The sequence below is a fragment of the Pan troglodytes genome, chromosome X, assembly GCF_028858775.2.
Source record: "Pan troglodytes isolate AG18354 chromosome X, NHGRI_mPanTro3-v2.0_pri, whole genome shotgun sequence".
NCBI lineage: Eukaryota > Metazoa > Chordata > Mammalia > Primates > Hominidae > Pan > Pan troglodytes.
Genome location: NC_072421.2, coordinates 109,423,181 through 109,450,092, shown reverse-complemented (window position 1 = coordinate 109,450,092; position 26,912 = coordinate 109,423,181). Strand labels below are relative to the sequence as shown.

The 26,912-nt window shown below is 40.3% G+C and overlaps 1 protein-coding gene across 1 annotated transcript in view; it reads left to right on the top strand.

The window, feature by feature from the left end:
• TRPC5 (transient receptor potential cation channel subfamily C member 5) overlaps positions 1–26,912 on the top strand; it is a 303,905-nt gene that overhangs the window by 127,040 nt on the left and 149,953 nt on the right. The gene's annotated exons all lie outside the window — the stretch shown is intronic.

The window sequence follows — 26,912 nt, the reverse complement described above, 5'->3', positions numbered from 1 at the left end:
CCCCAACAAGCCCTCCAGAGGATTCTCATGTACAATCAAGTTTGAGAACTGCTGTCCTAGATTAACATAAAGCTCTTCTGACTGGTCTCCTTGTCTCTAGCATGTTCCCCTCTCTCAAATCCCGAGCAATAATATCCCAAGAATAAGGCATTATTCTCCCTAAATAGCATTATTCTCCCTAAAATAGGATTATGAGCCTGCCATTCCTGTGCATCCTTTTGCAGCTTCCCTTCTGCTGTCTAAAGGTTCACTAAAAATGAACTTACAATAGGCAGATTAATAGGAGAAAATGGCATACAAAATTTATTAACATGCATATGGACATGGAAACCATACACAAAGTTTGAGGCTCAAAGAAAAGTCAGATGTTTGAGACATAAATACTCTCTTCATAAGGGAGAAATGTATGGACCTGGGAGGCAAACATTATTTTATAAATGATTGTCTTTGGACTCTGGACGGTGCCAACAAGTTAAGGGAAAGTGAGGGGTGGAACTGTACAAGAACTAATGCTGTCTTTTTTTTTCTTAAATTTCCATAGATTATTGCAGAGCAGGTAGTATTTGGTTACATGAGTAAGTTCTTTAGTGGTGATCTGTGAGATTTTGGTGCACCCATCACCTGAGCAGTATATACTGCAGCCTATTTGTAGTCTTTTACTCCTCTCCCCCTTCCCATCCTTGTCCCCTGAGTCCCCAAAGTCCATTGTGTCATTCTTATGCCTTTGCATCCTTATAGCTTAGCTCCCACTTATGAGTGAGAACCTATGATGTTTGTTTTTCCATTCCTGAATTACTTCACTTAGGAAAATGGTCTCCAGTCTCATCCAGGTTGCTGCATATGCCATTAATTAATTCTTTTTTTTTTTTTTTGAGACGGAGTCTCACTCTGTCACCCAGGCTGGAGTGCAGTGGTGCGATCTCGGCTCACTGCAAGCTCCACCTCCTGGGTTGATGCCATTCTCCTGCCTCAGCCTCCCGAGTAGCTGGGACTACAGGTGCCTGCCACCAGGCCTGGCTAATTTTTTTGTATTTGTAGTAGAGACAGGGTTTCACTGTGTTAGCCAGGATGTTCTTGATCTCCTGACCTCGTGATCTGCCCACCTTGGCCTCCCAAAGTGCTGGGATTACAGGTGTGAGCCACCGTGCCCAGCCAACTCATTCCTTTTTATGGCTGAGTAGTATTCCATTGTATAAATATATATATATATATATATATATATATATATATATATATATATATGCCACAGTTTCTTTATCCACTTGTTGATTGATGGGCATTTGGGTTGGTTCCACGTTTTTGCAATTGTGAATTGTTCTGCTATAAATATGTGTGTGCAATTATCTTTTTCGTATAATGACTTCTTTTCCCCTGGGTAGATACCCAGTAGTGGGATTGCTGGATAAAATGATAGTTCTACTTTTAGTTCTTTAAGGAATCTCCACACTGTTTTCCATAGTGGTTGTACTAGTTTACATTCCCACCAGCAGCATAGAAGTGTTCCCTGTTCACTGCATCCACACCAACATCTACTATTTTTTTTATTTTTTGATTATGGCCATTCTAGCAGGAGTGAGGTGGTATCGCTCTGTGGTTTTGATTTGCATTTCCCTGATCATCAGTGATGTCGAGCATTTTTTCATATGTTTGTTGGCCATCTGTATATCTTCTTTTGAGAATTGTCTATTCAGGTCCTTAGCCCACTTTTTGATGGGATTGTTTTTGTTGTTGTTGTTGATTTGCTTGAGATTTTCATTGTGGATTCTGGATATTAGTCCTTTGTCAGATGTATAGATTGTGAAGATTTTTTTCCCACTCTGTGGGTTGTTTGTTAACTCTGCTGCCTGTTCCTTTTGCTGTGCAAAAGCTCTTTAGTTTAATTAAGTTCCAGCAATTTATCTTTGTTTTTATTGCATTTGCTTTTGGGTTCTTGGTCATGAAATCTTTGCCTAAGCCAATATCTAGAAGGGTTTTTCCAATGTTATCTTCTAGAATTTTTATAGTTTCAGGTCTTAGGTTTAAGTCCTTAATCCATCTTGAGTTGATTTTTGTATAACGTGAGAGATGAGGATCCAGTTTCATTCTCCTACATGTGGCTAGCCAATTATCCCAGCACCATTTGTTGAAAAGGGTGTCCTTCCCCCACTTTATGTTTTCTTATTATGCAGATAAAGTCCCTTAGGTAATCTCTTGGAGCTGCCATCAGACAAATACATGAAAAGTCCATTGGGTCATGGTGATGACTGCCCATCTCTTCTCCATGGTTGATCTTTCTTGGTTATTTGATTAGATTTCTAGGGAGGGAGTCTTAAGACAATTGCATTTCTTTTGGAAAGAAGCTTCTTTACTCAGATAAGGAAGTTACAGAGAGTCCCTCAGGGTGTATCCTTAAAAAGGATCAGAGAGACAGGGAGGTGGACAAAGGTCAGAAAGAGAGCTCAGTTCTGAGGCTTATTTTTGAGACCTTTCCACTTTTTTTTCTTTTTTTTTTTTTTTTGGAGTTGGAGTCTCACTCTGTCACCCAGGCTGGAGTGCAGTGGCGCAATCGTGGCTCACTGCAACCTCCGCCTCCTGGGTTCAAGCAACTCTCCTGCCTCAGCCTCCCGAGTAGCTGGGACTAGAGGTGCACACCGCCACGCCTGGCTAATTTTTTGTATTTTAGTAGAGACAGGATTTCAACGTGTTGCCCAGGCTGGTCTCGAACTCCTGAGCTCAGGCAATCCGCCCACCTCAGCCCCCCAAAGTGCTAGGATTACAGGCGTGAGCCACTGCACCCAGCAGCCTTTCCATTTTTCAAAGCACTCAGCATGCTTAAGTGCCATATTTTGGGGAATTATTTTCTGTACCCCAACACTTTCAATAACTGTAGTTATTAGAAAAGAAACCAATCCGTGAAGCTTGCACCTCAATGCCCTCATGCAATGGTCTTTCCAGTCCTGTATTCCCCTAGCCCCTTCTAAACACCCCTCAAGTCAGACAGGTCTCTCTTCACTGTCTCTCTTCTTTAGGAACACAGAATTATGCACATAGTAGGGACAAAAAAAAACTAAATCATCAAAACTGGAATACCTCAACACTTTCCAAAAAGTAGAAATAGTACATAACAAAACCAAAATTGCAAATGTCTTAGAAATAGTAATAATAGAAACACTCAGCATCAAATCTAATGGTATATGGCCAAAGCTGAGTTTAAAGGAAATTCATAGCTTTCATATTTGCCTGATTAAACAAAAAAGAATGAAAATAAACTTAATTATAACTCACGGACTAAGAATTGTAATAAATGGAGCAGAAAGCAAAGACACTATGTGGTAATAAAAGTTCCTTGAGTAAAGGGCCTGAATCCCCCTCCACCATCAGCATTGAACACAGTACTAAGAGAGCAGGACTTTCTCTCTCTTTTTCACTGCTGTATTACATCACTAGAAAAATTATTGGTACATCACCAACACTTCATAAATGTATATTTAATGAATGAGTAACATACAACCCACACTGTGCTAAGTATCTGACATGGCTTATCCCATTCAATCCTCTTAGCAACTCTATTAGATAGACAGTATTATTATCATCCCTATTTTACCATAAGAAAAATTGAGACCAGCTGCAGTGGCTCATGCCTGTAATCCCAGCACTTTGGGATTTGCCCGAGGTGGGCAGTTCACTTGAGCTCAGGAATTCAAGACCAGCCTAGAAGAAACCCGGTCTCTACTAAAAACGCAAAAATTAGCTGGATGTGGTAGTGCAGGCCTGTAATTCCAGCTATTCAGAAGGCTGAGACAGGAGAATCGCTTGAACCCAGGAAGCGGAGGTTGCAGTGAGCCAAGATCGCACCACTATACTCCAGCCTGGGTGGCAGAGAGACACTCTGTCTCAAAATAAATAAATAAATTTATAAAAAAGAAAAATTGACTCACATGATGATTAGGTCAATTGTCCAAGATCACAACTAGTAAATATGAGAGCCAGCATTCAAACCCAGGCAGCTTAGCTCTTGAACACACTCTCCTAACCACTAAGCCACACTGCTTCCCTAGCAGTCTGAGTAAGTCAGGATTCCCAGCACAGAAGTTCTGAGACAAAGTAGATCAATGGAGGATATATCAGCCCTCTGGAAAGGAGGGGCCTGAAGGATTTGAATGACTAGCAAAGCAGAGAGGTGTGAATATGTTCCTGACTTGACTCGGTCCACCTCACTATCTCCATTAAAGCTGGTATGTTTTATTCCCCATTTCCCCAGATCCCTGCCAAGTGCCTGGGTGATTTAATGTGCTATTCTATACTAAGGCTTACCCAGCTACACTGCTCCAGAATGACTTTGCCAACCTCTGAGAATCTGCAGCCCATTGGCTTTCCCCTTCACTTGACAGCAATCACATATCATTTTGTACTATTGTCTAGCCTTACTTGTGTAAATGTCTGATCTCTGTAATTAAATTGTTTCTCAAATGTGAGGCAAAAATCTCATGTTCAATGGTTTCCATGTTTCCCTCATCAGTACTTAACCCGGTGCCTAGTACATGATGGGTGATATATAAATGTTTGCTGAGGAAAATGAAAGAGTTAAGTGAATTTTCCAGAAAAGCACATGGCTTGCTGATTGAACAAGACCCTCTGGACTTTCATATTCAACTTGATTTAGCTTCATTACAGTTTTGGGAATGAGGAGATCACAGAGAAGGTTCCAAGAAGGAGGCTAGTGATGCCAGCTCTGTCTGAGTTTTGAAAGTGGGCCGAGTTCTCATTTGATGGCCCTCATTTCCTCCATCTTTCCTCTATGCTCTACTGAATGCTGAGGCTCTGCCAGTCAGGAAGAAAGACACTAGGCAAACTTACATTAAGGTGTAATCAAAGGCATGACCTCCCTGGGGAAAGGTACTACTTAACTTACAGAAATGAACCCAGTGACAGTGGAAAGTCAATCCTATGGAACCCAGGTAAAGCTACTTGTCTCAGGCAGGTTTTTATCAGGACCCTTTCATACACATTCCCAACATAAGACCTACTTTGTCCATACTTAGCTATCACACTGTATGTACAAACCCACAAAGTTATCAGCTCCATTCCCAAGTCTCTTCAGCAGCCTTCTCCTCCCTTTCTTCTCTCTCCCTCTAACCCCCACCATGAGCCTCTGCTAAATTTCATTTTCTTCCATTGCTCTGACAATCTCTGTGATAAGTCATATGTCTGTAACTGTAACTGTCACAGTACTGGAGCTCTGTCTTTCTGGGAGATAGAAACAAAATTTGTTTACTTGGGAGCCATCAGGGATGTGAGCAAACACAGACTTTCTGAAGGATCTTTGGTTTAGACGGGCAAGCCATTTTCAGGGAGGCCTTTCTCCCACACTTGGAATTCAAACAACTACTCTTTTTCACTGAGTCCCTCCCTTATCTTTCCAGGAGATTGGGCACAATTGACCTCCATCACTCTTGGGAAGATAAACCACTGCCTTCCTTGGCTTTACTGGGCAAGGGCTTTAGCTCCAGGCTAGAAGTAAGAAGCTGTCTGCTCTATCCTTATCACAGACTCTTGTGCTCTTCCCCATCTTTTAGTCTATCATCTCAGACAAAGGTCAGGGGCTGGGCATAAGGGGCTGACAGTAACTTCAAGGATCAACTTTGATATGGAGACTTTCATTTTTAATAAGAACAAAATCTTTAAAAATATGATGACACTCTATCAGGTAGAATTTTCCTCACCAAACAGGGGTGTGTGTGTCTATGTATGTCGGTGTGTGTGCGCACACGTGTGTGTGTATGTTATATGTTACTCTGTGGACTTGTTGCTCCAGAAATCTGACCCTCTTGGCCCACTCCCTAATCACTGTGGCCTGTTTACTTAGGGGTAGATTTTTGACAACCAGGGAAATTTGTGATTTTTGTTGGGTAAATCATCTGAAATCGGTCTCAGAAGTCAAAATTCTTGAGACAACATAAAGTCTAATGCCCACCTATGTCTGGTCTAGTATGCTTGCTACCTTTGAGCCGCTGACTGTAGAAACCACTAGAGGAGTACTGTTATCAGGGAGAGCAAATCCAACCGCAATTCAGAGAGGAGACTCGCGTCTGTGTATGCTCAAAACCAGCTCTAAATCAATTGTTGTGCACATGAGAAACTTGTCAAAATGCAGATTTCTGAGCCCCACTACATACCTACAGATTCAGAATCTTGGAGTTTAGGCCCGAAATCAGAATTTTAACAAATGCACCCCCACCTGTTTCTAGGTAAGAGGTCCACGTACCTCTCTGTATTTGTTTCCTAGGGCTGCCATAACAAATTACCATAAATTGGGTCTCTTAAAATAACAAAAATGTCTTCTCTCACAGGTCAAGAGGTCAGAAGTCTGATAAGAATGTATCAGCATGGCTGGTTTCTTCTGGAGGGAGAATCTGTTCCATGCCTCCCTGCTAGTCTCTGGTGGTTGCTGATAATCCTCTGCATACCTTGGCTTATAGCTGCATCACTACAATCTCTGCCTCTGTTGTCAGAGTTCTCCTCTGTATCTTTCTTCTGGGTCTCTGTAGTTTTCTTCTGTGTCTCTTTACCTAAATCTTCCTCTTCTTTTTATTATGAAGATACCAGTCATTTGATTTAGTGCCCACCCTAATCCAGGATGACCTCATCTTAACTTGATTAAATCTGCAAAGACCCTTCTTCCAAATAAGGTCACATTCACAAGTACCGAGAGTTAACACTTGAATATATCTTTTGGGGGACACAGTTCAACCCACTATACCCTCTATGAGAAATATTTGTCTAAACAAGTGGTTCTTAAACATTTTCAGCAGTAGAGTCTTTCATTAAATGAAAACCCACTCAGATGCAAAACAGACCCAAGCAGAGTTTCCCTAGTTTAAGTGCAGGTTGGGTTTCAAACCCACTTGTTCGTTCTCTCTCTCTCTCTCTCTCTCTCTCTCTCTCTCACACACACACACACACACACACATACTCTTCTACTCCCACACCTCCTTGGCCTCTGAGGAGTGAACACAGCTTAAAAGCCACTGGCCTACAAGACAGAGTGACAGACTCTAATTTACCGTTAATGGTGCAAGCCAGCTTGTAGCTAACAGTGTGACCTTGGGCAAGTCACAGAATCTCTCTGTAGCTCAACTTCACCATCTGCAGAATGAAGCTAACAATGCCTAGCCCTACCTAATCCAGAAACCTATTGTGAGAAAGAAATAAGGTTAAGATATGCCCAAGTCTTTTGAAAAAAAGCTTTGAAAAATGCTACACAGAGGTCAATAACTATTATTTTCAGCTTTACTCCATCCATTTGACTTAGCATGTCGTATGGTATGGAGAGACCAGCTGGCAAACGGTACTCCTCACAAGGCACCACCAGTGGAGTGAGAGGAAGAGGCTGGTAAACAAGCCAACTTAGTTCTAAGATTACCTCCTTCTGCCTGGCCCTGATGGCAATGCTCTCCCGTCTGTTGCCAGGCAATCTGCACGACCTCAAAGTCATCCTTCCTTTTTCACTAGAGTCTAAGGATTTGAGCAACAGGGAGGTAGAGCTGCTGGCCTCTATATCAACAACCCACCCAAGTAATTTTCTTTCTTGGTCACTTGCGTCAATGCAAGCAGGTGAAAAGAGGCTAAGCCAACCTTCTCCCCATGGCCCGCCCCTCTGGGCTCTTCCATAATTACTCATTTGTCTGTGGCAGATGGCTCAAAATTAAAATTGGTCTCACAGATGAGCTAGAGAGATTAAATCTCAACAACACTGATAAGTGTTTATGTTGAGATTATAGAAAATCAGCAACAGGACACTTCATTTACTCCTCATATCTGTTTTTTTGTCTCAGACTGAGATTACGCAATGTGGAGGGGGACAGCGAGGGCCTGGAGAAAGGTGACGGGACCACGGAGAAGGAAAATAAAATGTCTAGCCTATAAATCTCAAACATTTAATATAAAAGCAGAAATTCAAGGAGAAAATTATAAAAGTCATCCTGCTATTTATAGATAGCCTGCAGTGGTAGAAAGACCATAGGCTTTGAAGTCAGACACTTATTAGATGTGTTTCCTTGGACAAATAATTTAATCTCTCCAAACCCCAATTTCTTCATCTGTAACTAGGAATGATAATGAAGTCTATTTCATAGTATTACAGTGAGAATCAAATGAAATAATACATGCATATTACTCAGAAGAGTCCATGATATCTAGTAAGTACTCAATAAATGGTAGCTAGTACTACTCCTACTCCTACTAGTTGAAGCCATGCTGCTCAAATCACCTGCTGGCTAATGTCATTTATTCATTAAAAAAATGTATTAAGCACCCACTAGCACATAGTGGTTAATAATTCAGACTGAACGACCTTGGGAAGGTCATTTACCTTGTTTAAGCATCAGTTTCCTTACGTGACAAATAGGTTTAATGATATGATATCATGATAATTCTATTATTTGCTTTGATTCCCATTCCAAAGTCAAACTTCTAGGTGAAAACAATGGATTTTGTCAATCAAATCAAGAAAATAAATCATCTAGTTTAAATTGAGAGAAAAGGACAGAATGACTGCATGGCATCATACTGGCCAAAGTGATAAACTGAGTTACCTACTCTCATGTATCTGTGCTAACTTTCAGTAAACATAGCTTACTTCATTCACAGAATGGAATTGTAGGGACTTTCAAGATCCCGTGGTCTGAAGTGACCACACTTCAAGGTCACTCAACTGAGCCTGAACTGACACAAATACCTCCTGCCCCCCAAGCTACTCTTTCTACCACCCCACTTTGCCTTTGAGGAATCATCAGAAATGCTACCATTTACAATGGAGCTGCAAATAAATAAAGCAGCTACAAGTAGTGTCTATCTAGAACAATTCATTGATGACAGAGTTTCAGCAAATGATTAACTCTATTTAGTTCTGTTCAACTTTCTAAGTATTTTTGACTACTAATCATATGCCTCACAATCAAATTGAAATATCCAGTTAGTGCTTTCAAGAAATGTATACTCAGAGTGACATCACCAAGAGATATGGCTGATGAGAGGTACCTAACATTCATCCCCTCCACAAAAAGTACGAAAACAACAATTAAACAACTACATTTCAACTAGAGTGTCTAAGGGAGAACACCAGAATATAGCAAGGGACTGGTGAATTCCCTGTGGAGCAGGGAAACTCAGAATGGCAGCGTAGAGAGGGAAGTGAAGCACCCTGCCTCCATGACCCTGTCTCTCTTGCTGAGACTGGCTCAGAGACAGCACGGGCTTCTCATCATGGGGAAAATATAAACAGAATATCCCCAGCAGCCCTCATTACTGCCATTGACACCTGCAGTCCTTGCTACAGCAGAGTCCCACAGTCCTCACAGACACTGAGCCCAGTTTAGGGAGCTGCCTGGAGTCCGTGTGGCTGCATTGTTCCAGAGGAGGAGCCCACATGTTGCACCCTCCCTCGCAGCACTATCTTGAGACTAGAGCCACTGCTAGAATGCATCTTGCTCTGGGGGCCAATAGCCACTGTATCTCCCACTCTCTGACGCCCCACTGTCATTCCATCATACTCACACAAGTGGCTGCAATGCCACACCCCAGTTGCTTGGAGCCTAGACCAAGTAGAAGAGCTGTGACTTTGACACCCAAGCCTATGCAGTGCCCTGCATTTCAAGGAACAAGCGACCCTGCACAGTGGGGAAGCCACTTCCATGACTGGTGGAAATGCCACACTTTGCACATCCCTGACCTACCCAGCAGCATCATTATCAGCAATGCCACACCACCACAATACCCACAGCCTAGGGCACTGAAGCACTTGCAGACACTGTTGATATTGATTATAGCTGAAGAAATTAAACAGAGACTACCTTACTGTGCTTATACAGAAGCAAAGCCAAAGCACCCGACCAAATCAACACCCTAAGACACATCTTCAGGAAAAAGTCTTTCCCTACTGTTAAAAATCACACAAGATCTATAAATTTAGGAAACAAGACTATTTATTTTACAGGTTAGAGCCTGCAAGGTGGTCATATCACAGGTTGGGAAGAATAACCTCCAGAAAAGACCAGAGACAGGCACACCGAAGGAACGGTTGGAGTAGGAACTTCATGCTGAATGGATTAGCTAAACATATATAGTTAACAGGTTATAGGAGGTGATGTGAATATATATGAAGGTGGTCCTGTCATGTGCATATTGACAAAACATGCAAGCAACATACAACCCATATTCATTTTAGGGTGGAGACTTAACATTTAAATGTATTACAGTTAGGTCCTATATGTCAAAAGGTGAAGCGGGGACATCAAGACACTCAAGTGTGCAGCCTCTGTAAACCCACCAGGACCAGTCCATTGTTGGTGCCCTTTTGACCAGGAAAAGTTACTGAAATCAGTCTTTTGTCCAGTCAAAGGATGAGTGGCTGGGGGCCAGTTAGCATACATTGAAACTGAATTTGCTTTAACATTGCTTATCTCAAGCCCAGTGCTTGTTTAGCTGCTAGAGAAAAAGAATAACCTCATGACAGTCAAAACGTAGTTTATTCTTTTTTTTTTTTTTAGACGTAGTCCCACTGTGTCACCCAGGCTGGAGTGCAGTGGTGTGATCTCTGCTCACTGCAAGCTCCACCTCCTGGGTTCACGCCATTCTCCTGCCTCAGCCTCCCTAGTGGCTGAGACTACAGGGGCCTGCCACCACACCTGGCTAATTTTTTTGTAGTTTTAGTAGAGACAGGGTTTCACCATGTTAGCCAGGATGGTCTCTATCTCCTGACCTGGTGATCCGCCCACCTCAGCCTCCCAAAGTGTTGGGATTACAGGCGTGAGCCACCGCGCCTGGCCGGAATATATTTTTTGCTTTACATGTCAGGGTGCGTGACTTCATGCTTGCCAGGCATGGCCTTAGGTTTTGTTTATAATTTGGTACAAAGAGTCCAGATCATCCCACTGCACTCCAGCCTGGGCAACAGAGACTCCACATCTTCTCGAACCAAAATGGAATAAACCAGAAATAAATAACAAGAGGTATTTTGGAAACTAAACAAACACATGGAAAGTAAACAATATGCTCCTGAAAGAATAGTGGGATGATATCTCCTATCTTGAGATACATGAACCTATAGAAATTAAGAAGAAAATTTTTAAATTTTTTGAAACACATGGAAAGTAAACAATATGCTCCTGAAAGAATAGTGGGATGATATCTCCTATCTTGAGATACGTGAACCTATAGAAATTAAGAAGAAAATTTTTAAATTTTTTGAAAGAAATGAAAATGGAAACAAAACATATCAAAATTTATAGGATACAAGGAGGGCACTACTAAAAGGAAAGTTTATAGCTATAAGTGCTTACATCAAAAAAGTAGAAAAACTTCAAATAAATGACCTAATGTTACATCTTAATGAACTACCAAAGCAAGAGCAAACCAAACACAAAATTAGTAGAAGAAATAATAAAGGTCAGAGCAGAAATAAATGAAATTGAAACGAAAAATAGAAAAGGTCAATGAAATGAAAAGTTGGTTTTTAGAAAAGATCAAAATCAACAAACTTTTAGCCAGACTAAGAAAAAAAGAGAGAAGGCGCAAATAAATAAAATCAGAGATTAAAAATGAGAAACTACAACTGATGCCTCAAAAATTAAAAGTATCATTAGAGTCTACTACAAGCAACTATATTCAAATAAATAGAAAGATCTAGAAGAAATGAATAAATTTCTAGATGCATTCAACTTACCAAGAATGAACCATGAAGAAATCCAAAACCTAAATAGACCAATAACAAGTAATGAGATCAAAGCTATAATAAAAAGTTTCCCAGCAAAGAAAGACAAGCCCAGGACCTGATGGTTTCACTGCTGAATTTTACCAAACATTTGAAGAAGAACTAATCCCAATCCTACTCAAACTATTCTGAAAAATGGAGGAGGAGAGAATATTTCTAATTCATTCTAAGTCCTGTACTACCCTGATACCGAAGCCAGATAAAGAGCCATCAAAAAAAGAAAACTACAAATCAATATTCCTGAGGAATATTGATGCAAAAATCCTCAACAAAATACTAGCAAACCACATTCAACAACACATTTAAAAGGTCACTCATCATGGCCAAGTGAGACTTATCCCAGAGATGCAAGGATGGTTTAACATATACAAATCAATCAATGTGATACATAATATCAACAGAATGAAAGACAGAAATCATATGATTATTTCAACTGATGCTGAAGAAACATTTGATAACATTCAGCATTCATTCATGATAAAATCCCTAAAACTCTGCATGTACAAGGAACACATTTCAACACAATAAAAGCTGCATACAACAGACCACAGCTAGTATCGTACTGAATGATCCTTTCCTTTCCTCTAAGATCTGGAATAAGACGAGGATGCCCACTTTCATGACTGCTATTCAACATAGTAGTAGAAGTTCTAGCTAGAGCTATCAGACAAGAGAAAAAAATAAAGGGCATCCAGATTGGAAAGGAAGAAGTCAAATTATCCTTATTTGCAGATGACATGTCATATTTGGAAAAACCTAAAGAGTATAAAAGAGAATTTTAGACCAATATCCTTGATGAACATTGATGCAAAAATCCTCAGTAAAATACTGACAAACTGAATCCAGCAACACATCAAAAAGCTTATCCACCATGATCAAGTGGGCTTCATCCCTGGGATGCAAGGCTGATTCAATATATGCAAATCAATAAATGTAATCCAGCATATAAACAGAACCAAAGACAAAAACCACATGATTATCTCAATAGATGCAGAAAAGGCCTTTGACAAAATTCAACAACACTTCATGCTAAAAACTCTCAATAAATTAGGTATTGATGGGATGTATGGCAAAATAATAAGAGCTATATATGACAAACCCACAGCCAATACCATACTGAATGGACAAACACTGGAAGCATTCCCTTTGAAAACTGGCACAAGACAGGGATGCTCTCTCTCACCACTCCTATTCAACATAGTGTTGGAAGTTCGGGCCAGGGCAATTAGGCAGGAGAAGGAAATAAAGGTATTCAATTAGGAAATGAGGAAGTCAAATTGTCCCTGTTTGCAGACGACATGATTATATATCTAGAAAACCCCATCGTCTCAGCCCAAAATCTCCTTAAGCTGATAAGCAACTTCAGCAAAGTCTCAGGATACAAAATCAATGTACAAAAATCACAAGCATTCTTATACACCAATAACAGACAAACAGAGAGCCAAATCATGAGTGAACTCCCACTCACAATTGCTTCAAAGAGAATAAAATACCTAGGAATCCAACTTACAAGGGATGTGAAGGACCTCTTCAAGGAGAACTACAAACCACTGCTCGAGGAAATAAAAGAGGATACAAACAAATGGAAGAACATTCCATGCTCATGGGTAGGAAGAATCAATATCGTGAAAATGGCCATACTGCCCAAGGTAATTTATAGATTCAATGCCATCCCCATCAAGCTACCAATGACTTTCTTCACAGAATTGGAAAAAACTACTTTAAAGTTCATATGGAACCAAAAAAGAGCCCGCATCGCCAAGTCAATCCTAAGCCAAAAGAACAAAGCTGGAGGCATCACACTACCTGACTTCAAACTGTACTACAAGGCTACAGTAATCAAAACAGCATGGTACTGGTACCAAAACAGAGATATAGATCAATGGAACAGAACAGAGCCCTCAGAAATAACGCCGCATATCTACAACTATCTGATCTTTGACAAACCTGAGAAAAACAAGCAATGGGGAAAGGATTCCCTATTTAATAAATGGTGCTGGGAAAACTGGCTAGCCATATGTAGAAAGCTGAAACTGGATCCCTTACTTACACCTTATAGAAAAATTAATTCAAGATGGATTAAAGACTTAAACGTTAGACCTAAAACCATAAAAACCCTAGAAGAAAACCTAGGCATTACCATTCAGGACATAGGCATGGGCAAGGACTTCATGTCTAAAACACCAAAAGCAATGGCAACAAAAGCCAAAATTGACAAATGGGATCTAATTAAACTACTTCTGCACAGCAAAAGAAACTACTATCAGAGTGAACAGGCAACCTACAAAATGGGAGAAAATTTTCGCAACCTACTCATCTGACAAAGGGCTCATATCCAGAATCTACAATGAACTCCAACAAATTTACAAGAAAAAAACAAACAACCCCATCAAAAAGTGGGCGAAGGACATGAACAGACACTTCTCAAAAGGACATTTATGCAGCCACAAAACACATGAAAAAATGCTCACCATCACTGGCCATCAGAGAAATGCAAATCAAAACCACAATGAGATACCATCTCACACCAGTTAGAATGGCAATCATTAAAAAGTCAGGAAACAACAGGTACTGGAGAGGATGTGGAGAAATAGGAACACTTTTACACTGTTGGTGGGACTGTAAACTAGTTCAACCATTGTGGAAGTCAGTGTGGCGATTCCTCAGGTATCTAGAACTAGAAATACCATTTGACCCAGCCATCCCATTACTGGGTATATACCCAAAGGACTATAAATCATGCTGCTATAAAGACACATGCACACGTATGTTTATTGCAGCACTATTCACAATAGCAAAGACTTGGAACCAACCCAAATGTCCAACAATGATAGACTGGATTAAGAAAATGTGGCACATATACACCATGGAATACTATGCAGCCATAAAAAATGATGAGTTCATGTCCTTTGTAGGGACATGGATGAAATTGGAAATCATCATTCTCAGTAAACTATCGCAAGAACAAAAAACCAAACACCGCATATTCTCACTCATAGGTGGGAATTGAATAATGAGAACACATGGACACAGGAAGGGGAACATCACACTCTGGGGCCTGTTGTGGGGTGTAGGGAGAGGGGAGGGATAGCTTTAGGAGATATACCTAATGCTAAATGACGAGTTAATGGGTGCAGCACACCAGCAGGGCACATGTATACATATGTAACTAACCTGCACATTGTGCACATGTACCCTAAAACTTAAAGTATAATAATAATAAAAGAAAAGAAAAAAAAGAACTGATAAACAAATTCAGTAAAGTTTCAGGATACAAAATCAACATCCCAAAGTCATTAACCTTTCTGTATGCCAACAGCAAACAATCTGAAAAATAAATCAAGAAAGCAATCTCATTTACCATAGGTACAAATCAAATAGCTAGCAATAAACTTAACCAAAGAAGTGAAAGACTTCTACAATTTATACTATAAAACACTGAGGCAAGATACTGAAGAGGACACAAAAAATGGAAATATACTCCATGTTCATGGATTAGAAGAATCAATATTGCTAAAATGTACATACTGCCCAATGCAATCTATAGATTAAATGCAAATACCAATGGCATTCTTCAGAGAAATAGGAAAAAAATCCTAAAATATGTTTAGAACAACAGAAGACCCAAAATAGCCAAAGCCATCCTGAGCAAAAGGAGCAAAACTGGAGGAATCACATTACCTGACTTCAAATCATACTACAGAGCTATAGCAACCAAAACAGCACGGTACTGGCATAAAAACAGACATAGACCAGTGGAACAGAATAGAGAACCCAGAAATAAACCCATATATCTACAGTGAACTTATTTTCAACAAAGGTGCCAAAAACATACATTGGGGAAAGGACAGTCTCTTCAATAAATGACACTGAGATAACTGGATATCCACATGCAGAAGAGTGAATGTAGACCCATATCTCTTGCCATATACAAAAATCAAATCAAAATGAAATAAAGGCTTACAGCTCAGACCTCAAACTATGAAACTACCATGAAAAAACATTGGGAAAACTCTTCAAGACATTGGTCTGGGCAAAGATTTCTCGAGTAATACCCCTCAAGCACAGGGAACTAAAACAACAGTAGACAAATTGGATCACATGACATTAAAAAGCTTCTGCATAGCAAAGGAAACAATCTACAAAGTGAAGAGGCAACCTACAGAATGAGAGAAAATATTTGCACACTATTCATCTGACAACGGATTAATAACCAGAACATATAAGGAGTTTAAACAACTCTATAGGAAAAAAACTATTACTCTTCCTTTCAAATAGGCAAAAGATCTACAAAGACATTTCTCAAAAGAACACATACAAATGGCAAACAGGTATATGAAAAGGTGCTCAACATCATTGATCATCAGAGATATGAAAATCAAAACCACAATGAGTTATCATCTCATCTTAGTGAAAATGGCTTTTATCCAAAAGGCAGTAACAAATGCTGGTAAGGATGTGGAGAAAAGGGAGCCCTTGTACACTGTTGGTGGGAATGTAAATTAGTACAACCACTATAGAGAACAGGTTGGAGTGCCCTCAAAAAACTAAAAATAGAACTACCATATGATCCAGGATTCTCACTGCTAGGTATATGTCCAAAAGAAAGGAAATCAGTATACTGAAGAAATATCTTCACTTCCATATTTATTGCAGCATTATTCACAATAGCCAGGATTTGGATGCCAACTACTTGTCAATCAACAGATGAATGGATAAAGAAAATGTGCTGCATATACACAATATAGTACTATTCAGCCATAAGAAAGAATGAGGTCCTGTCACTTGCAACTACCTGGATAGAGCTGGAGGACATTATGTTAAGTGAATTAAGCCAGGTACAGAACGACAAACTTCTCATGTTCTCACTCATTTGGGGGAGCTAAAAGTTGAAACGATTGAATTCATGGAGCTAGAGACGAGAATGATGGTTACCAGAGGCTGGGAAGGATAGTAGTTCGGGTGGGGGAAGTGGATATGCTTAGTGGGTGCAAAGATATAGTTAGATAGAATGAAAAAGAGCTAGTATTAGCACAGCAGGGTGATTACAAACAACAATATTTTACGGTACATTTTAAAAATAACTAAAACTGTATATTGGAATGTCTGTAACACAAAGAAATGAAAATGCTTTGGGTGGTGTATACCCCATTTATCCTGATTCCTTTATGCATGGTATGCTTGTATCAATATATCTCATGTACCCCACAAATATATAGACTTACTATGTACAAATAAAATTAAAAATTAAGAAAATCAGCTCAAAATTGTTTAAGACATAATTATGAAACCTGAAACCATAAAATTACTCAAAAAAAAAAAACAGAACAAAACAAAACAAAACAAAAAAACAAAGGAGAAACACTTTATGGCACTGGTTCGGGAAAGAATTTTTTGGATAAAAGCTTAAAAGTACAGGCAACAAGAGCAAAAATAGACAAATGGGATTGCATTAAACTAAAAAGCTTTTCCACAGAGAAGGAAATAATCAACAGAGTGAAGAGACAACCTAAAGTGTAGGAGAAAATATTTGTAAACGATACATCTGACATGGGGTTAATTCTCAGAATATATAAGAAACTCAACTCAATAGCAAAAAGGCAAATGTCTGATTATACAGTGTATACATGTATTGAAAGATCACACTGTACCCCATAAATATGTATAATAATGAATCAATTAAAAACAAAATTTAAAATAATAAATAAAAATAAATTATTTTGGGGGATGTTACAAAAAAAGAAATTTATAGTCTCATGAGAAGAATAGTTATGCATATGCTGACCAGTCAGATCACTCCTCTTAGGCATGGCTCTCTATGTTTCAAGGGACACAAAAGACTTAAAACAGTGATGCTTGGCTCTCAGAAAGAAAAATATAATTATTTAAACTTGATCTAACGTGGACCAAGGGAGTTGGCTGCACACTTCACAAGGAATAAACAATGAAATAACCTCGAAAGCAATTCACTTAATGAAAACACATGAGTGTTTTTGTTTGTTTTTTTGTTTTTGTTTTTTGCCACAGCCCCTCTTTCTTCATGGTTACCATCAACTCAGGGCTTCCCTCCCTTAACCTCATGCATCAGGGTTATATGTAACCCTTATGCACATACACATGTCCCATTAGAAAGTTTCCTATTGTCTGTCCCTGGGCAGATATGTCTCATCTGCATGTGATGTCATGTCCTCTCCCTTCACTTCACCTGTACAGTTGTCTAGTGGGCAGCCATTTTGTCTCATTTTCACCCCAGCCCGCTCAATATTTACTCTGTTATTGTTTTTTCTAACTTATGACTCTTATTGCAAGCTCAATTCAAGTGTGAAACATCAGTGCAAAATTCACAGCCACCTTTCCATCTCTCCTCAGAGCTATTGTATCCCAGCACACCAAACACTATTCTGTACTGATTTATTTCCATATGCTAACAACAAACATGAGACAATAACAGTACAAGGAAATGTATGCTACATCATCCAAAATGTGTGAAGTGGACAATATAAGAGGCCACACAGGATGCCAGTAGATAGCGCAGTTTCAAGTGAGGAACGTTTCAGAAAATAAATAGTCTTTGAGCTGGAACAGCAGAAAGAAGATGGCACGCTGGTCAGAAGTAAGTGAATGCACAATGATGTCGGGAGTGGAAATGATGGTAGCTTGTTCACAGTGGGTACTGGAGTGAAAAGTTGGTGATGAAATCAGTGCTTGTGACTCATGTTACCCTCATGAGATTAGCCTCATGGAGGAAGGCCCTGGATATTTCACTCAGATCCAGGACACTGGGCTAGGTCGCTACTAAATCTGATCACAAATAGCTGGGTTGCTGTGCTCATCTGCCCACCCTCTTTTTTTCTCTGATCTTAGTTGGGATGTGTCTATGGCCATTGATTGAATGGCTGTTTAGTTGGAACCTTGGTGAACAGTCAGCATCATCCCAGAAGGTTGTTAGTAGTTTTCTGACTGGCAGTCAGGACAGAGAGGACTAGAGTATGGTGAAAGGAAAGGGCCAGGTCCACTGATTACCCAGGGGTCTAGTTGGGCAGGGCTTCCCCTTAGCAAATATTGGTGAGAAGCTGGCCATGTTGGTCTTTGACACTCTTTTCTTTCATCTGTCTTCTTCCTCAGATGACACTCTTTCCCTCCACTCCTATCACCCCATACACATAGGTCCAATGTCGGTATCCCATTTTTAACAGCTTTATTGAGGTAAAATTCATGTGTTAAAAAACTGCATGCATTTCATGTATCCAGTTCGATGTGTTTGGACATATGCATATACCCATGCACCAAAATCAAGGTGATAAACCTATTCATCACCTCCAATAGCTTCCTGATACCCCTTTGTTTTGTCTGTGTCCCATTTTTATTGGTTGATATTCATTGATTGACAACAATTTTGACATCCATGATACCATGCCTAAGTAGTTACCTTCTTCTGTCTCTGTCCATTGCCTTCATCTCTTTTTCAGAATCCTTATCTTTTTCTCCTTTAAATATTGGTGCTGCCCAGGGTTACTTCACTCCTCCCTTTGCAGCCAAATATCTGTCAAAGGCCCACGATTTATTTTGTAACTTTCAGCTAGATATACCCACCTGGATGGACTCTAAACATTTAACATTCTCTGTGTCTAGTAATAATATTAGCAAACACACTTGGAGCATTTACTTTGTGCCAGTATCCATCCTAGGTATATAACATGCATTATCTTATTCGATACCCACAACCATCCTGTGATGCAGAATAGTGCTATTATCCATATTTACAAGTGGGGACGTCAAGGCACAAAGAGGTTAAATAACTTGTCCAAGCTCATACATCTAGTAAGCGGATGCACTGGGATTTAGTATGATTTAATGTTTGTAGCCACCATCAACTCTATTATTCATATAAGAATTGTGGATAGAACTTTGGAGCTAAAAATGATCAACAGAGCTCCTCTGAGCCTACCCTTGTCAGCAAATCAGCCTTGTACTCAAACCACCAAGTAGATAGTATCTCTCTTCTTCGCAATGTGCCTGCACAGGGAAGGAAGGGTTTCAATGTCCACTGAGAGATCCAGAGTTTAGAATAGTCTGAGCTTTGTCTACCCAAGCAAAATGAAGATACGTCGTATTTACTTAAGCAATTTTCTCCCTCTACCCCCTAATTTCTTAACTCCAAATATAAGATGTGAAATTATTCAATTACAAGGGTCCTAGGTCACCACCACCCTTCTCCACATTCATTTGTTTATCTTGAAGTTGTAAAAATAATGCATGTTAGCTATAAGAATTATAACAACATAAAAGCATGTAAAGGAAATCATCCCCTATTTCCCACTCTCAAAATAACGCCCTAGAAGTCATTACTATGAACAAATTATGTGTGTCCTAGGTATTTTCTCTACATAGTCAAACAGAAACACACACAAATACACAAAGACTTTTTTTTTTTAACAAATGTTCTACAAACCTGTTCTTTTTAACAATACATTGTGGATGTCTTGCCAAAGCTAGGCACAACACTGATGAAGTGACATTTGCACTGCATCTGCTGCTTGGCCTGGCTGTCATCTCCCCCTGCCTTCCTCCCTGTCCTCCTCCTCCTTTTTGGTAACCTTGAGAGCCTGATGACTTTCCAAGCACAGGCCAGTGAATCATGGACTTTACCTCTAAGCATGTGATTGGCCACTTCCAGGGTGATCGGGGCCTTATCTCTCATCCTCCATTGGCATGCATGCCTGCCGAGAGCACCAGGTGATTTTCCAGGGCAATGGCTTCCAGTGGGGCTACATGAGTCTTGATCTGGGCTACCGTCTCCAAACCTTCTTGAGGGTGTGCAGATCCTGGGCATGAATAAATAGCTGCAGGCTAGCTACCAAATTGCAGCTACCACTGCCACTGCCCTGAAGATGGAGACAAGAAGAGCCAAGGAATATGTCCTCATCACCTGCTGTATGCCACATTGCTGCTCAGAAAAGCATTGTTTTTTATTTTTTTTTTTAAAGACATATTCTCCCTGTGTTGCCCAGGCTGGAGTTCAGCGGTGCAATCTCGGCTCACTGCAACCCCAGCCTCCCGGGTTCAAGCTATTCTCGTGCCTCAGCCTCCCAAGTCGCTGGCATTACAGGCCTGCACCACCACGCCCAGCTAATTTTTCTAATTATTATTATACTTTAAGTTCTGGGATACTTGTGCAGAATGTGCAGGTTTGTTACATAGGTATACACATACCATGGTGGTTTGCTGCACCCATCAACCATCTCTACTTAAAATACAAAAATCAGCTTTTCTCGAGAAGGGCTAATTTTTGTATTTTAAGTAGAGACGGGGTTTCTTCATGTTGGCCAGGCTGGTCTCGAGCTCCTGGCCTCAAGTGATCCACCCGCCTCAGCCTTCCAAAGTGCTGGGATTACAGTCATGAGCTACCGCACCTGGCCAGGAAAGCATACTTAATAAAGAATTATATACTAGAGAAATCAGCCTGAGAGTGTTGAGTAGTGTTTGATGAGGAAGAAGGAAATGTGGCCACCCAATTTCAAAACCACAATCTCAACACTGGAGATAAATGGAGTGGCATATCACCACATGTTTGAGCAGAGGCAGAATGGCTACTGGGCAGGAATGTTACTGTATCTGTTATGAGGCTGGACTATGTCATCTCCAAGGTCTCTTCTAACTCTGTGATTTTGCAGTGTATATATCAACTATGATTTATGATATGATGAACAAAGTCTGAAAGTGGAATTCTCATATTGACTTCATCCCTCAACTGTTGGGTAGCTGGAGACAAATACTCAATCTCTCTATAGCTTAACCTCTTATCACTGAATAACAAAGGAATAATGCTAAATAATCCCACAGGGATGCTGTGAGAAAATGAGCAATATTTTGAAATTCTTCTAAAAGTACCTGATAAACGCACATTAAATAGGTGCTGTGCCTGACATATAATTGGCTTAGTAGAGAGGCAAGAATACAAAGCCCCAGTAAATATAAAAACCACAGGGGAGTTATAATTCCACAGGCAGGAATGTCACTGACACATTTCTAGCATAAAACATCTGGAGTTGTGAGGGATAACTGTTTAGCTGTGGTCCACTTGATCATGGAATCGTCAGGATTAAATGAAATATAGTGGCAATCTAGTCCATTCTTCTGTCACTGCAATCAATCCAAGCTGTATTAATCTCTAGCCTCAGAAAGAGTTAAACATGCCAATGCTAATTTGATGGAACACAACCTTGGCACAGTATGAAAGAAGTCCCAAAGCAATTCTGTGGAAGAGTCAGTTGCCCAGAATTCTCAAATGTATGTCTGGGGCCTCCAGGGAGTCTCAAGTATATGAATGAGGCCACAGATGAGGAAGAGTTGGCTGGGAGCTAGGGCTCCTCCTTGCATACCTATTCACTGTTGCTGCCCTTTTCTAACAAAAGACAAGCAATCCCTGCATCAGTGGAGCCCAGCAAGAGCTGAGTGCACTATTTCCTTCTCCACTTGCAACTTTTCATCCATCTTTGAGATTCTTATCCCCTATTAACTAAATATGGAGGAGAACACTAAGCAGTAGTAAGTTTAATTTAGAACCCCAGTCCTTTTTAAGGCCTCTTTTGGGTTATCCCTGGCATGTGTTCCTGAAAAGGTGCTGCAGAGTGAAAGACTGCTTTGAAGCTCTGAGGTGTCTGGCTATATGTGTTTCAGATCGATGGACATGTTTTGCAAGTGATTGAAAACTCATCATTATGTGTAAACTGTCTTTGCTTTCTCAAGTTTCAGATGTGGGGCATGTCTGACTTCAGGGAAATAAGAACAAGACAGCCGATGTTTCCCTAATTCATTCTTGATCGGCACCTAGCTTATTTTTCTCTAGGGAGACAGCAGCCCACACCCCTAGCCTAAGAGCATACAGTGAGAAAGCTAGGCAAGAGACAGCAGCCGTAGAGCTAGAAGCCCAAAGCAGCCCTCCCTTCTCCCAACTACAACAAAGCTCCTGCTCCTTTCTTTTAACACTTGGTCTGCTGTGACAACAGCGAAAGGTATACTGCTTGAGACTGCACTATTGACAATGCAGCTACCAGTTCAAAGCAATAAAATTGGAAGTAATATCAGAGAGAGAGAAATTATGGGATAGGGACATTGTTCTTGAGTGTTTTTTTTCTCTCAAAATGTAATAGAGGGAAATATGTGAGTAAAGGCAGTACATTATAAAAATATTAGAAAACATTTGCTTGTCACAGATTATGTTTGGAAAGAACTTGCTTGCAGTTGAATGATGTTAACATGATGAGCATAAGTTCAATCACAAAATGACTTCAGCTACTTTTCCTGGTAACCACAAGTTATATATTTTTAAATGACTTCTGTTTTATTAGTGACCCAGTAATTTAATCCTGGCCATTGTGTACTGAATAATCAATTGTTTATCATGATGGGGCACAGTCATGGCCATGAAACAGAGACTTTTGAATCCTGTTTTTCTGCTAAAGAAGGAATAAATATTCTTGAAATGTGTCACATTAAGATGTCTGTGCTAGATGAACTTAGGCATTTTGATGTTATTCAGGCCCAGGCGTGTTTTCTCAATGGCTTCCCAACCCTAATCAATTCTTGCTACAGAGTGAGGGGCTCCTGGGTGCATGGTTGTTTCTTAGAGAAGCCATTCAGAAATCTCAAATGGGGAGTTCAAGCAGAAAGATCCTGAATACAAAATTGCCCCAGGGTGCTTCCAGTAGTACCAGCTAACAAAACTGTTTCCCACCTTAGGGATAATAGTTAAAACAAAAAAAAAAAAAGTTTCCCATCATTAATAGTAGTCATTGTAGGTTTGCCTCATGTTTGCCTAGAATATCCATAACTTACGGAATTTTTATTCTGATGATAATCAAGGGCCTGTGGTGTTGCCATGAGATACATGTCCACTGACTTCTTTTTAGTGTAGCTAAGAGTAATAGCACCATGCCATGGAGAGGCAGTCTCCATAATGACCTGCCCAGTTCCCTGTCAGAGTAGCCCTTCAGTCCTCCACAGCCCCGGATGAAGACACTTCATTCCCATGGATTGACTCTTCTATCCATTACTAAGAGATGACTTTTCTAGTCCATAATCTGAGATTCATCCTGTTTCTAGCCATAGAGACTCTTAGAACTAAAGGGCAGTAGCTCAGCAGTGCAGCATCAAATCACACAAGATGCTGGTCCCTTCTGAATCTTGTATTTTGGTAGCTATGCCTGAGCCCTTGCCTTAATGTCATGTGACCAAGGCTGTTTTATGATCTACTTCAATGGTTCCAAAATGCAAGTGATTTTGCCCCCCAGGGGGACATTTTGGCATTGTCCCCAAGGGGGACATTTTGGCAATGTCTAGAGATGTCCTTGGCTTTTACACTTGGTGACAAGGTGCTACTGTTATCAAGGGGGTAAGGCCAGGGATGCTGCCAAACACCCTACAATGAACAGGATGGCTCCCCACAATGAAAAATCATCTGGGCCAACATGTCAAGAATGCTGAGGTTGAGAAACCCTGGACTAATTCCAATAATGGAGTCCCTGTCACATATCCTTCCCAGTATCCCCATTCATGTTTCTAGACCTCACAATACTAATCACCTAATCACCTTCCTCCTAGACCACTGCCTACATTTACATTATACTGACGCAGTGTTCTGCCCACATACTGAGAACCCTCTCTTTTATCTACTGTCAGCATAACTGGGCTGCTTCTGATGCCACCAGGAATCCATCATCCCACCTGACCACCTTGAGTCTGTATAGCATGCTTGTTTAACAACCCAAGCTTTGGATCCAGCCTACTTGAATCAAAGTCCTGGCTCCTCCATTTAGTAGCTGTGTAACCTTAGACAAATTACCTTACCTTTTTGAGCCTCAGCTTCCTTATCCATGAAATATAAATAGTGGCAACTCCTACCTCATAAAGGAGATAATACATGTCAAGAGCTCAGCAAACTTCCTAGCATATTTGTAAGTGTTTGGTAAATGTTAACCACTGCTCGTTGCTAAGACATTTGTGGATTGATTCAGCCGGCCTCTTGTACAGTGATTATCAAGCTTCTAGAGCAGCATTATCCAGCAGAACTTTCTGCCATGAGGGAACTGTTTTGTATCTATGCTGCCCCGTAAGGTAGTCATATGGCTATGGAGTAGTTGAAATGTAGACAGTGTGACTGAGGAACTTTATTTTTTAAATATTTTTAAAATTTTAATTGTCAGACATGGCTAGGGATGTTATCATAATGCACAATGCACTTTTAGAGTTTTTCAAACTCAACATCCCACCAAAAATAAAATTCCAACAAACTCTCCTGGGAAAGGGAGGGGCATTCTTACTCTCTCCTTCCAGACATTGAGAACCATTGTCCTAGTGAGGCACTGTACTGATGGGAGTATGTTATAATCCTCAGGTGGGTTGGGAAATAAGAAGGAGCTAAGACTGGCATGACTAATTCTAGCTAGCCCTGCCTCCCCCTGCTCCATTGAGCCACTGTCAAAAAAGCCTCATGCCCAGAACCCAACCAGGGTCATATTGCTCCCAGGAGACATTTGGCAATGTCCAGAGATATTTTTGGCTATCAATTCTGGGGTAGAAGGGAGAGCTGTTACTGTCATCTAGTGGATACAGACAAAGGATGCTGCTAAACATCCTACCGCGCACGGAACAGTCCCCCACAACAAATTATTATCTGGCCCAAAATATCAGTCATGCCAAGAATGAGAAAATGCCCTAGAGAGATCCCTAAACAATCCCACACAAGGGAGCATCACTATGTGCTTAAAAGTCTCCAAAGGTAAGGGGTCTCTAACCTCCCTGGGAATTCGGTTGAATGTTTCCACTACCTTCAGTTTATTCCCTTCAAATTACCTGGAAGGAAATTGTTCCCCTCCATATTAGGAGGAGATATTAAAAACCAACAATTCTTCAATTTGGGAAAATGCAGACAAAGGAGAGAAACTTCTAAAATGATGATAGCTGCAGAGAGGGAGAACTGGGTTTAGCTCACCAATTGTTAGGATATCAGAAAGAAAAGAGTTTTTGAAACCTGCCAGAATTTTACCATAAGCAACAGACCATGATTCCCACAGTATACAATAAAACAACTTGTCCTTATTACCCCCCAAAAGATAATACAGTGTAAAAGGGTAAAGATGTTCTCAAAAGGGATTGGATTTAGAAATGTTTGCGGCTTCTAAAACTATAACAGACTACTTATAGGAGCCAGAAATATTAGGACCACACTTCTTTGAAATCGATAGCATATAACGAATTCCTGATCTCTTCCAACACCACCTTCTGTGCCTCAGACACAGAAATCTGGGCTGAAAGGCCCATGGAGCTGAGCCAGTCATTGGACTAGATCTTATATTTCTGGGTCACCTGAACTTCTCCATGCTGCAGTTTAGGTACATCTTTTCCTGTGTCGTCGTCAAGGAAAAAAATTGAAAGCTACTGTGTTCACTCCAGAAAACTAAACTGGATAGGTAATTCAAATCATAAACCCATATTTCTTCTCCTATATCTGAGCTTGGAGAAACTGAACTGTCCTACATAATTGTCCCTTACTTTCTCCTGCGCTTTGTCTAACTACATGATAAATGCCTCTATGTGACAGCAATCAGCAAGGCTGAAAATGCAAAATTTAACCCTGCAGATGCTTTTCCACTATCAGAGGTTTGAAAGATAGTAAAGGACCCTTTAATGTTTATTTCCTGAAAAGATCAAGGGTAGCCACAGGAAGAGGAATTAACTCTTGCTGCTCTGGAGGACTATGCTTACATTTAGGGCAACTGCCAACAGGTCAGCAACAGTATTCTACCTCTGGAGACCAGCGTCAGCTGCCTGGCCTGCCTCAGGTGTGGATAACTGAGAGAAAGAATGTGAGACTCAATAATTGTTTAATGAATGTGACAAAATCTCTTCTTTCAACCCTTATCCTCCAATTGTATCATGTAACCTTACAGTCAGATGGCTACATATGAACAAAGCAACCAAACAAACAGCATTTGACAGGTATACGGAGCATGGAATGAAAATCATGGTGGGGAAAGGGAATGCTTTTGATGTTATGTAACATGAATTTTGCTTCTAGATTTCTGATCTGGTTTCCTTTTTACCTCTTTTTTTTTTTTAAAGGCCTCTTCTTACCGTGAGGCTACTTTCAGGCCTTTTTCTT